Raw genomic sequence first — 13,221 nt, 5'->3', positions numbered from 1 at the left:
GACCTTTTCCACTAGCCAAATCTTTTCTCCCGGCCTCATCTTTTCTCCCGCGCTGACCTTTTCTCCCGGCCTCTCCTTTTCTCCCGGCCCGACCTTTTCTCCCGGCCCGACCTTTTCTCCCGGCCCGACCTTTTCTCCCGGCCCGACCTTTTCTCCCGGCCCGACCTTTTCTCCCGGCACGACCTTTTCTCCCGGCACGACCTTTTCTCCCGGCACGACCTTTTCTCCCGGCCTTTCTTCTCCCGGCCTAACTTCTTCTCCTGGCCTAACCTTTCCCCTGTCTCAACTTGGCCCCTGACCTCACCTTTACATCTCAACTCACTTATTCCCCTAGCCAAACCATTTCTTCTGGTCTGACTTTTTCTCTGGCCTAACGTTTTCTCGCGGCCTGAACTTTTCTTATAGACAAACCTTTTCTCCTCGTCTGACCTTTTCTCCTGGCCGAACCTTTTTTCCCGGCCTAATCTTTCCCCCATCTCAACTTTGCCCCTGACCTCACCTTTCCAACTCACCTGTTTCCTCTCGCCAAACCTTTTCTCCCGGCCTGACCATTTCTCTTGGCCTAACATTTTTCCCTGACCCAGTTCTTTCCCGTAGCCAAACCTTTTCTCCTGGACAAACCTTTTCTCTTGGACAAAACTTTTCCTCTTGCCCAGCCTTTCCTCCTGGTCTGATTTTTTTCTCTGGCCAAAGTCTTTCCCATAGCCAAACCTTTTCCCCTAGCCAAACCTTTTCTCCTGGCGTAACCTTTTGTCCTGGCCTAACTTTTTCTCCCGGCCTGACCTTTTCCCCTAGCCAAACCTTTTTTCCTGGACAAACCTTTTTCCCTAGTGAAAACTTTACCCCTTGTCTGACCTTTTCCTCTCACCAAACCTTTTCTCCCGGCCCAACCTTTTCTCCCGGCCTAACCTTTTCTCCCGGCCTAAACCTCTTCTCCCGGCCAAACCTTTTCTCTTGGACAAACCTTTTCCTCTCGCCAAACCTTTCCTCCTGGTCTGACTTTTTTCTCTGGCCCAATTCTTTCCCCTACCCAAACCTTTTCCCCTAACGAAAACTTTTCTCCTAGCGAAACATTTTCTCCAAGCCTAACCTTTTCTCCTGGCCTAACTTTTTCTCCTGGCCTGACCTTTTCTCCCGGTCTAACCTTTCCCCCGTCTCAACTTTGCCCCTGACCTCAGCTTTCCAACTCACCTCACTTTTTCCCCTAGCCAAACCATTTCTCCTGGTCTGACCTTTTTCTCTGGCCTAACCTTTTCTCTCAGCCTAACCTTTTCTCCCGGCCTGAACTTTTCTCCTGGACAAACCATCTCTCCTCGTCTGACCTTTTCCTCTCGCCAAACCTTTTCTCCTGGCCTAACCTTTTCTCCCAGCGTGAACTTTTCTCCTGGACAAACCTTTTCTCCTCCTCTAACCTTTTCCTCTTGCCAAACCTTTTCTCGAGGCCTAACCTTTTCTCCCGGCCTAACCTTTTCTCCCGGCCTAACCTTTTCTCCCGGCCTAACCTTTTCTCCCGGCCTAACCGTTTCTCCCGGCTTAACCTTTTTCCATGGCCCAGTTCTTTCCCGTAGCCACACCTAGCTTTTTCTCCTAGCAAACCTTTTTGCTCCTAGCAAACCCTTGTCAGACCTTTTCCTCTCGCCAAATCTTTTCTCCTGGCCTAACTTCTTCTTCCATCCAAACCTTTTCCTCTCGCCAAAGCTTGTTTCCCGGCCAAACCTTTTCTCCTGGTCTGACCTTTTCTCCCGGCCTAATCTTTCCCCCGGTCTCTACTTTGCCCTGACCTCACTTTTCCAACTCAGCTGACCTTTTCCTCTTGCCAAACCTTTCCTCCCGGCCTAACCTTTTCTCCCATCCTAACCTTTTCTCCTGTACAAACGTTTTCTCCTGGTCTGAACTTTTCCCCTCGTCTGACCTTTTCCTCTCGCCAAACCTTGTTTCCCGACCTAACCTTTTCTCCTGGCCTAACCTTTTCTCCTGGCCTAACCTTTTTCCCGGCCTAACCTTTTCTCCTGGACAAACCTTTTCTCCTGGTCTGACCTTATCCTCTCGCCAAACCTTGTTTCCTGGCCAAACCTTTTCTCCTGGTCTGAACTTTTCTCCCAGCCTAATCTTTCCTCCTATCTCAACTTTGCCCCTGATCTCACCTTTCCAACTCACCTGACTTTTTTCTCTTGCCAAACCTTTTCTCCTGGCCTAAAATGGTTCCCTGGCCCAATTCTTTCCTGTAGCCAAACCATTTCTCCTGGCCTCAAGCTTTTCGCCTAGCCAAACTTTTCCCCCTCATCTGACCTTTTCCTCTAGCCACAGTTTCTCCCTGGCCTAAGCTTTTTCCCTCGGCAAACCTTTTCTCGTGGCCTAACCTTTCCCCCGTCTCAACTTTGCCCCTGACCTCCGTTTCCAACTCACCTCACCTTTTCCCGTAGCCAAACTTTTTCCCTGGCCTAACCTTTTCCTCTAGCCAGACCTTTTCTCCTTGTCTGACTTTTTCCTCTCGCCAAACTTTTTCTCCCAGCCTAACTTCTTCTCCCGGCCAAACCTTTTCCTCTCGCCACACCTTGTTTCCCAGCCAAACCTTTTCTCCTAGACAATCTTTTCTCCCGGCCTGACCTTTTCTCCCAACCGAACCTTTTCTTCCGGCCTAATCTTTCCCCGTCTCAACTTTGCCCTTGACCTCAGCTTTCCAACTCACCTGGCGCGTGACCTGATCTCTGCTCCAGCTGCCTCCAATCCGGTGGGTGGGTGGGTGGCTGCCATCTGGCCAAGCTCCGCCCCTTCCTTGCCCCCCGAGGTAAGCCTCAAGAGCCCAAGGTGGTTTGGAGGTGAGCGTGGTGTCGGCTTGACTGTGAGGGACTTGGGAGTTGAGGAGCAGAAGAGCAACGTTTTGGGGGTCAGTTCGGTCTGGCCGTTGGGGTCCCTCTGCCTCTGTTTTGTGGCTGGTCACCTCGGGGCTCTTCGGGGCCCGGTCCTTGCCTTCCCCATGGCTTCCGTGGCAAGTGGCTGTTAGGTGGCGGTCGAACCTTTCCACTTTCCCGACGTTTGTTCGTGACCAGGAGGGATGTGGGCCATGGGGTGATGGGCCTACCACCCCGCCACTGCAGCAAGCTTCTCGGCCCCTCCCCCTGCCTCTTTGCTCTCCAGCCTTGCTCCAGGCCTGTGGCAATGCCACAAGACCTTTGGTGCCGGCCAATTCTCCGTGGTGTGGACGGAGTACTTGCTCTGGGTTGAGCCCTGCCCTCCAGGGTCTGGAGAGGCCTGGAGACGTGCAGGAACCGCCCTGTTCCTGGCAGCCCGGACTCGCCCTCCCCTTCCCAGACTGGTCCCTACTGCTCTGCTCCCCTTCCCCACCCCTTGGAGCTGGGCTGGTCTCCCCCATACTAGCATAGTTCCCTGGGCATCTTGTGGGGCCAGCCTCCGTGGACTGGGGAGACCTAAATGAAGACCATCACAGGAAGGGAGGGATCGAAGGAGAAGGGGGAGTGGTTAGCCCCGGTGGGGGTGGGTGGATGGTTCAGGGCTTGGGGGCTGTGCCTCAGTGTATGGGGGAGGGAGTGGAAAGCGTCAGTCATGTGGGTGGGGGTGGATGTGTGGGGAGGGGGGGGCAGGAGGCGGGGGAGGCTTCTGCCTTCCCCAGCCTTTGTGTGTGACTGTTCTTGCTGGCAGGAGGGTGCCGAGGTGGAGCCGCGTCGTCCCCTCGAAGCGACATGCGATGGGGGCCTGCGGGACGACTGAAAGGCAGGAGAAGCAGGAGGTGGTGAGCGGAGGGCATTCATGTCATCCTCATCTTCCTCCTCCTGGTGGTCTCGGTTAAGTGCCGACTCTGGGCCGAGCACCGTTCCCATCGCTGGGGGAGCTCCAGGACACACAGGGGCTCCCCCGGGAGGCTCCCAGTGTTTCCTCCGCATTTGACCCAGGAGGGCATGGTGTCCCCGAGCCGGCAAGGGACTTGGCCCCCGGTCCCCCAGCTGCGAAAGGGCCCAGCCGGGATGCCAACCCCTGACTTGAACCTCGCCAGCTCGTGCGCTCTTCCCGGCGCCCTGCCGCTTCTCTCGCCCTTGCAGCCCCGAGGAGGGTTCTCCCGCCTTGGGCCAGGGCTCTGGAGAGGGAACTGGTTGGGTCGGGCTTGATGGTGGGGCGCAGAAGACGATCCCGGACCCGCCAGTCTCGAGCTTCGGGGTGAGTGAATCCTGCCTGAGCGCCCCGTCCTGTTGTCCGCCCCCTCTCCCGCCCCCAGGGCTGCCCCCCCCTTAATGCACATCCTTCCTCCTTGCATAGCTGGCACTTCTCAGGGGCAGTCTCGGAAGGAGTTGTGCCGGGGGGAGGGTGGGGGGCGGTCAGGGGCCAGTCTCGGCGGAAGAGGGAAGCTGGCTCGGGGCTTACTCCCTGGCTCGCTGGAAGGGCTTGGAGGTCAGAAGGTCATTTCCCTTTGGCCCTGCTGGCAGGCCTGTTCTGGCGAGGGGCCAGTGTAGGGGCGGGGGGGTGTGAATCATCCCTCCCCTCTCCTGACCTCAAGCCACGGTGGTGGGGGGGGTGGAAGTAGGCTGAGGGACCCTGAACGGAACGAGGGTCCCGGGGAGCCTGGGAGTCGAGGGCCGACGACGGAGCTTCTCCGCTCGCCCTCCCGTCCCCTCCCCCCCCCATCCTGCTGTCTGTGGTGGGACCTGGGGCAAGTCATTCCACTTCCTGGGGCCTCCGTGACCCCATTGGTCCGATGGGGAGCAAGACAGTGAGTCCCTCATGGGACTGCCGGAAGCCACTGGGTCTCTCCCAGCCCTTCGAACCGTGTGGGCCACCTCGGCAGGGCGCCCGAAAGACCCCAACCGTCCTTGGTGGTGGTGGTGGTGGTGATGTTGTGAGGATGCTGCTCCTGAGGGCGCTGAAGGTGTTCAGCATCCCTGGCCCATGGCTCCTTAGCCACTCCAATGGCCTCTTGCTGTCGCGGTGGCAGCGCTCAGAGACCCGCAGCTCTTGTCGTCCGGCATTTAGGGTCTTTAGGGAGGCCTAGGTCGGGACCGAGCCCTGGCCTCCGTGCCAAGGAGTGGACCGTGCCCCACCGGAGCCGCCACCTGGCCTGCCTCTCGGACTCGCCTGCTCAGTCTCCCCGGCTCCCCTTTGCTGCTGCTCGCGTTGATGGGGTCTCCTTGCCTCCTCCTCCTTGGCCAAGAGCTTGTCTTCTTCTCCAGGCGCCCACCCCAGCCTCCTCCCTTTTCACTCCGGGAGGTCCCCCTTCCGTTGGAGGCGGCTGACCCCCAGGAACCCATCCCGCTCAGCGATGGAGCGGAGGCTCCGGGTCGGTTCCTAGTGGCAGGGATGGCACTCTTTCTGGGCTGAGGCGGGACGGGGCAGGGGGACGATGGGACGAGGTGCCTGGGGGAGCTGGGAGGCGGGGGGGGGGACAAGGGTCGGGGGGCGGGGAAACCCCGCGTGTGGGGATGGGGAGCTCACTCTTGCCTGTCTTGCTTCTGCCCAGGGAAGAAACCCCCCCGGGTGGGCGGGCTGGGGGTTGCCTACGCCATTTCGCTCCATCCAGGTGGAGGATGCTGCCCACCCCCGTACTTCTCGGCGAAGAGTCGAGGGAGGTGGAGCGCCACATGAGTTCTGCGGGCAGGGGGAGGTGGGGCAGCCCCAGTCGCTCGCTCTTGGATGAGAAAGGGTAGGATCCCGTCCCGAGCTGCTGGAGGAAGAGCCATCCTCCTCCCTTCACAACGACCATGATGCGGATTCTGATGAAGATTCTTGTCATTCTCATGCAAGAGAGGCAAGAAAGAGGGGTCCCTCTATTTTTCCCCTATTTTTCCCTAACCTTTTCACCTGGTCTAACCTTTGGCCTTGGTCTAACCTTTTGTCCTGGTCTAACCTTTTGTCATGGTCTAACCTTTTCCCCCGGTCTGACTATTTCGCCTGGCCTAACTAACCTTTCCGCCTGGCCTAACCTTTTCGATCTGGCCTAACCTTTGTCCCTAGTTTAACCTTTGGCCCTGGTCTAACCTTTTCCCCCAGTCTGACCTTTTTGCCTGGCCTAACCTTTTCGCCTGATCTAACCGTTTCACCCTGTCTGACCTTTTGGCCTGGCCTAACCTTTTCCTCCAGTCTGACCTTTTCGCCTCGCCTAACCTTTTCACCTGGCCTAACCTTTTTGCCCAGTCTAACCTTTTCGCCTGGCCTAACCTTTTTGCCCAGCTTAATATTTTTGCCTGGCCCGACCTTTTCGCCCGGCCCAACCTTTTCGCCTGGCCTAACCTTTTCACCCAGTCTATTTTTGCCCGGCCTAACCTTTTTGCCTGGCCTAACCTTTTCGCCTGGCCTAACCTTTTCCCCTAGTCTGACCTTTTCCCCCAGTGTGACCTTTTCATCTGGCCTAACCTTTTCGCCCCATCTAACCTCTTCGCCTGGCCTAACCTTTTGCCCTGGCCTAACCTTTTTGCCTGGCCTGACCCTTTCGCCCGGCCCAACATTTTCGCCCAGCTGAACATTTTCTCCTGGCCTAATCTTTCCCCCTGTCTCAACTTTGCCTCTGACATCACCTTTCCAACTCACCTGACTTTTTCCTCTCGCCCAACCCTTTCTCCCGGCCTAACCTTTTCTCCCTGAAAAACCTTTTCTCCTGGTCTGACCTTTTCCCCTCGTCTGACCTTTTCCCCTCGCCAAAAGTTGTTTCCTGGCTGAACCTTTTCTCTAGGACCAACTTTTTCCTCTTGCCAAGCCTTTTCTCCTGGTCTGACTTTTTTTCTCGGGCCCAATTCTTTCCCCTAGGCAAACCTTTTCCTCTAGGGACAACTTTTCTCCCGGCCCGACCTTTTCTCCCGGCCCGACCTTTTCTCCCGGCCCGACCTTTTCTCCCGGCTGAACCTTTTCTCTTGGACCAACCTTTTCCTCTCGCCCCGAACTTTTCTTCTGGTCTGACGTTTTTCTCTGGCCAAAGTCTTTCCCGTAGCCAAACCTTTTCTCCCGGCCTGACCTTTTCTCCCAGCCTGACCTTTTCTCCCGGCCTGACCTCTTCTCCCAGCCTGACCTTTTCTCCCAGACAAACCTTTTCTCCCGGCCTAACTTCTTCTCCCGGACGAATCTGTTGCTCTGGTCTAACCATTTCCCCGGGTCCACCCTTTCCGCTCCCCACACATTTTCTCTAGGTCCCCCTTGGTCCCTGACCTTACCTTTTTTCCGGGCCTCTCTTCTCACCTTGGCCTCTCCTTTGCCCCCGGCCTTCCCTTTTCCCCGGACTCCCCTTTGCCCCTTGCGTCCACCTTTCCCCTCGGCCACCCTTTTGCCCTCCTGTCCTCTTCTCGCCTAGGTGCCTGTTTTCCCCTGGCCTCCCCTTCCCCTTTGGCTCCCCTTTCCCCTCGGCTCACCCGGTCCCCGCCTGCCCTTTCCTTCCTTCCCAAGTCTTTCTGGCGTGCTGCCTAGGTGCCGAGCCCCGTTGGAAAGGCTGGGAGCACTCCTGGCTCATCAGATGGTCCCCCGTGGGGCTCCCTGTCGCCCTCCACCTTGACCTGAAGCTGTCACCGAGGCCCAGAGGAGTGAAGTGCCTTGCCCCCAGGCCCCGAGCGGAGAAGGGGCCGCGCCGGGGTGCCTTGCCCGTGGACCCCACATCATTTCCTGAGCACCATGGCCACCCCTCCTTCTCCCCTGCCCCAGCCTCCGCCTTGCAGCTCTGTCCCCAAGCCTTGAGGGTTCCATTCCGGGACGCCCCCCCCCCCACCGGCCCCCACTTTGACCTTGCGGGCCTGGCCCCGCACCCTTTTTCCGAAACAAAGGGTTGCTACGTGCTGCTGCTCGGGTTTGAGGAGCTTCTCGCTTGTTCTCCTGTGGGCAGCCTCCCCCGGCAGCTTTTCCGCCTTCCTGAGTGGACTGCACTGCTACCCCCAGAGCGAAGGGGGGGTGGGGTGTGTGTGTGTGTGTGTGTGTGTGTGTGTGTGTGTGTCTGGGTGAATCCTGGGGGGAAGCAGGGAGATGAGGCCGAGGGTGCTCCGGGGAGACCAGGGGCCCGAACTCTGGGCAGGACGCGAGTCGTCTCCAATTGGCCGGGGACAGAGAAGGCCCACCCCCGGGTCCCTCTTCCCAGGGAGGCCCTGGCCCCCGAAGAGACTCTCCCGGTCCGCCACGGATCGGACTCACGGGCTCTGGCCCAAGGGACTGGGACGATGGGACTCTTGTCGGGCTGAGTGCGGGCGGGGGTGGGGAGGGGGACGACGCTGATGAGGTGCAGGGGTGAGCCGGAAGGGGAAATGGAGGGAGTAGTGGAGCTGGGGAGCTCACTGGGGCCTTTCTCTTTCCCTCCCAGGCCAGAAACCCGGTGGGGCGTGCCGTGCCTTCCCCAGCCATCTCGGGCGAGCTGGAGGCTGCTGCCCGCCCCTCGGTGGGTCCACCCCGTGCTTGACAGAGCCCAGGCGAGCGAGGAGGAGCTGCCAGTGAGTCCTGGGAGCAGGGGGGTGGGGGAAGAACCCTCGGAGCAGCCCTCGTCGTCACGCGGGAAGGCTCGCGCACCGAGCTGCTGCCCAGCCCGGCCCTGGAGGTAAAGGCCGCCTCCTCTCTTCCCCCAAGTCCGCAGGATGAGGAGGAGGAGGATTCTGCTTCGCAGGAGCCTTCCCCAGAGGCCAGCCAGGTCACCTTCTTTTTCACCTCATTGTCCCTAACCTTTTTTCCTAGTCTGCCCTTTTTCCCTGTTGTGACCTTTTCCCCAGCCATACCATTTCTTCTGGCCTCATCTGTTCGCCTAGCCAAACCTTTTCCCCTCGTCTGACCTTTTCCTCTAGCCCAACTTTCTCCCTGGCCTCACCTTTTTCCCTAGGCAAACCTTTTCCCCTAGCAAAAACTTTTCTCCCAGCCAAACCTTTTCTTCCGGCCCAACCTTTTCTCCCGGCCTAACCTTTCCTCCTGGCCTGAACTTTTCTTCTGGACAGACGGTTTCTCCTGGTCTGACCTTTTCTCCGGGCCTCACCTTTCCCCCTGTCTCCACTTTGCCCCTGACCTCACCTTTCCAAGTCCCCTGACTTTTTCCTCTCACCCAACCTTTTCTCCCGGCTGAACCTTTTCTCTTGGACCTACTTTTTCCTCTCGCCAAGCCGTTTCTCCTCGTCTCACTTTTTTCTCGGGCCCAATTCTTTCCCCTAGGCAAACGTTTTCCCCTAGCGAAAACTTTTCTCCCAGCCAAACCTTTTCTCCCGGCCCGACCTTTTCTCCCGGCCTCACCTTTCCCCCTGTCTCCACTTTTCCCCCTCTCTCCACTTTTCCCCTGATGTCACCTTTCCAACTCACCTCACTTTTTCTCCTGGCCAAACCATTTCTTCTCGTCTGACCATTTTCTTCCGGCCCGACCTTTTCTCCCAGCCCCACCTTTTCTCCCGGCCAAACCTTTTCTCCTGGCCAAACCTTTCCTCCTGGACAAACCTTTTCTCCTCGTCTGACCTTTTCTCCCAGCCCGACCTTATCTCCCGGCCCGACCTTTTCTCCCGGCCCGACCTTTTCTCCCGGCCCGACCTTTTCTCCCGGCCCGACCTTTTCTCCCGGCCCGACCTTTTCTCCCGGCCCGACCTTTTCTCCCGGCCCGACCTTTTCTCCCGGCCCGACCTTTCCCCCTGTCTCAACTTTGCCCCTCACCTCACCTTTCCAACTCACCTCACTTTTTCCCCTAGCCACACCATTTCTCCTCATCTGACCTTTTCCTCTCGCCAACCCTTTGCTCCCGGCCGAACCTTTTCTCCCGGCCTAACCTTTCCTCCCGTCAAACCTTTTCCTCTTGCCCAACCTTGTTTCCTGGCCAAACCTTTTCTCCTAGGCCACCTTTTCTCCCGGCCTCAACTTCTCTCCCGGTCTGAGAATCAGAAACCAAAAACAGAAAGGAAAGGCAGAGTGGAGGGAAGAGTGGGGCCTCCTTGATTTACTCATTCACTCATTCATTCTTAGGCATTCTATATCCTCCTAAGTCCAAAGCACTGGACTAAGCACTGGGAAAGCACTGGAGGAGAATGAGACCTGATATTCAAGGATGAGATGTATGGCCTCCAGGTGCCTATAATAAAGGATGTCTTTCCAGATCTTTTTAATGACAGGCAGCTGCAACTGTCTTTCTCCTTAATAGCCTTCTGCTTCAGTCCCTGATCCTAAACCCCCACCCCCAGAAACTGAGGCTCTTCACTAGGTGCCCTTGAATGGAGTAAATGCCACTGCCCCTTTAAAGCTCCAGAGGCTGCTTGGCACTCTCCTTCCCCCTTTAGGGCCCCTGGGGGTTATTTTCCGTCGGCTAGGGAGAAGAGGCAGGCTAAGCTCCTCTGTGGGTTGGGTGAGCAGAGGCTGTGATGCCCCCTTGGTAGGCTTATTCTTTGTTCAGCCCTGATAGCTGAGGGTTACTGCATTGGGGTTGCTGATGGATGTGATTATGATTGTTACTTTGGATGGCCCAGGAGTCACTTGGGTTGATGCTTTTAGGGAGCAATTTAAGGCTGGGCTAATGGATGTGGACTCCAGTGGGGGATGGGGTGGCTGGTTGTGAGGCAGTGATGACATCTAAGAAATGATTTGGCTGCTTAGGGGTTGGGATAGGGTGTGACTCTATTCTTTATGGGGAGGGAGGGATAGAGGAATGGGCGAGTCTGAAGGGTTTGAGGAGTAGGAAGGGGACAGTAATTACTGCATAAATAGGATTGATTTGTTGTGTATATTGATATCAATGATTTGAGTCGATAATCTAGGGTCAGCATAATGGATATGTACAGTACCAATTACTTCAGGAGGGAGTGGAGAAAGCTGGAGTTGGGGTTGGCGGTGTGTGTGTGTGTGTAGAGGGGAGGGACAGATGGCCAATGATCCCTACTGAAAGCTCACTTCCTCCAGGAGGCCTTCCCGGACTGAGCCCTCCCTTTCCATCTGCCCCTCCTCCCCCCCATTGCCCCCGACTCCCTCCCTCTGCTCTACATCCTTCCCCTCCCCACAGCACTTGTGTCTATTTGTAAATATTATTGATGACTCTATTCATTTTATTCATGATGTGTCTAGATCTAGGATTCTATTGATTGCTTTTGATGCTCTTGATAGCTGTCTACTTGTTTTGTTTTGTTGTCTGTCTCCCCCATGTAGACTGTGAGCCCGTTGTTGGGCAGGGATTGTCTCTATTTGGTGCCGAATTGTACATTCCAAGTGCTTAGTACAGTGCTCTGCACATAGTAAGTGTTCAGTAAATACAATTGAATGAATGAATAAGTACGATTGAATATATGAATGATGTGGGGATTATGGAGAGAGCTGAGTGTGGTATGGGGAATGTCTTTTGATATCACTGACTCGTCCGTAGTGGTGATGTGATGATGGTATGTGTTAAGCATTTACTTTGTGTTAAGCACTTTTCCAAGTGCTGGCATAGGTGCAAAAATTTCATATTATACCCTTATGTGTGGTGTAAACAGGGTCTCTGGCCCAGGCTCTGATGTGGCTACAATACCCATGCCCTAGAGAGGCAGGGTTTGCCACAGCCTGTACAGGTTTGGGTTTTTGCTAACTGCGAGTTGAGTCTAGGATCTATCAAGAGAAATATCCGAGTCAACAAGATATTTCTGGATTGGAGTAAGTTGAGGAGTTGGGATGCTTTGAAATGTGTTTTTAGAGGGAAGATGGGTGCTTTAGGTGTAGAGGTGAGGGTTTTGGGTGGGGGAGAAAGGGATGGGGCAGAAACCATGGGATGCATGGGCGTGCAGGCTCACTGTCTTTTTGTGTGTTTGTGTGTGTGTGTGTCTATGTGTCTCTGTCATTGTGCCCTCCTCCTAATTCTTTTGCCAGCCGCCAGGTAGCTAGTATTTCCCACTCAACTATAAAGTCACCAAGTGCAATGACTTTCACAACCTCGACTCGGGACCCTACACCTGGAATGTGCTAGAAAATGGGGGTAAGCTTCAGTAAGGTTAACGGCCGCCCCATCATCTCCAAGGGGATGCAAGTCCAGCCCCCATCTACTGGCAACCTCCACCCTTCCCTCCAACTCGACATCCACCATCGTCACGGGATTCCACGTGTGTGACAGTCCCGGAAGCGACGGTAGCCGGTGCATCAGACCGTGAGCCCCCCGAGGTGGGAACCCAGCTCCGCCGACAGGGGTGGGGGAGCGGTACTGTCATGTGCCCCTCGAGGGTTCTTAAACTGAAAGCCCTTCAAGAGCAGGATTGTGCCCACTTCAGCTGGCTGGGCTACCCAATTCCTGTACCCCAAGGTAAAATTCACTTCCCCATTCCCTCAAATTCACTCCCCCATCCCTATTGGATTCTGTTACAGCCCCGCAAAAGCCCAGCAATGAGTTGGGTTTAATAGTCACAGCCATATGGAGCAGACCGTAAGCTTGTTGTGGGCAGGGAATTTGTCTTATGTTGTATTTTCTCATGCCCTTAATAGAGTGGTCTATGCCCAGTAAATGCAAAGGACTAATCCAGAGCACCACCAACAGAAGCACGGTTGTAGTAGTGGAAGCTAGGTCACCAGCAGGATTCATTGAGTATTTAGTAGATATCAGCAGTGTACTGAGAACCTGGAGACTGAGTTACAAAGCATAAATCTCTCAGAGTTGGAAGTTAGTGTGCAGCATATTGCCAGATGACTTCTCCTCCCCACTCATCGTGGCTCCTACTTAAGGAGGCGGAATCTTCTTCTTCCCCTCTAGACTGTAAGTTCAGCGTGGACAAGAGAATCTGTTGATTGATTGTTATATTGTGCTCTGCCCCCAATATGCAGTGGATAAATATGGTTGACGGACTGAAATGGGCATCTTTCTCAATTGAGGCCGCTTATCCCCATCCTGCTCTTAATTCAGTGCTCTGTCAAATTAGCTTTCAATAAATACTATTGCTGTCTTGCTGCAATACTGCCATCCTTCACTGTACGTACTGATGTATAGGTGTTTTTTAATCGACTTGGACTGCCAATTGGAGCTTACCTTGGGTTTAGTATGCACAACCGCATATACTGACCTTGTACATGGCAGTCTACCTGTGTATAACTCCATTTTAATGTCTGTCATGTAGACTGGAAGCTTCTTGAGAAGAGGAGCCACATAGGCTAGGTAGCGTTGAACTTTTTAAACCATTCATACTGTCTTGTTCCAAAGTCGATATTTTTCCCCTTCTCAATGGTGAGCTCACTGGGGTCAGGGCACGTGTCTGATATATTTTTCTATTGTATTCTCCCAAGGACTCACTACAATGCTCTCTACACAGTAAGAGTGCAAATAGGCTTGACTGACTGCCT

This window comes from Ornithorhynchus anatinus, chromosome 5, assembly GCF_004115215.2.
Source record: "Ornithorhynchus anatinus isolate Pmale09 chromosome 5, mOrnAna1.pri.v4, whole genome shotgun sequence".
Taxonomy (NCBI): domain Eukaryota; kingdom Metazoa; phylum Chordata; class Mammalia; order Monotremata; family Ornithorhynchidae; genus Ornithorhynchus; species Ornithorhynchus anatinus.
This window is presented reverse-complemented; position numbering follows the sequence as displayed.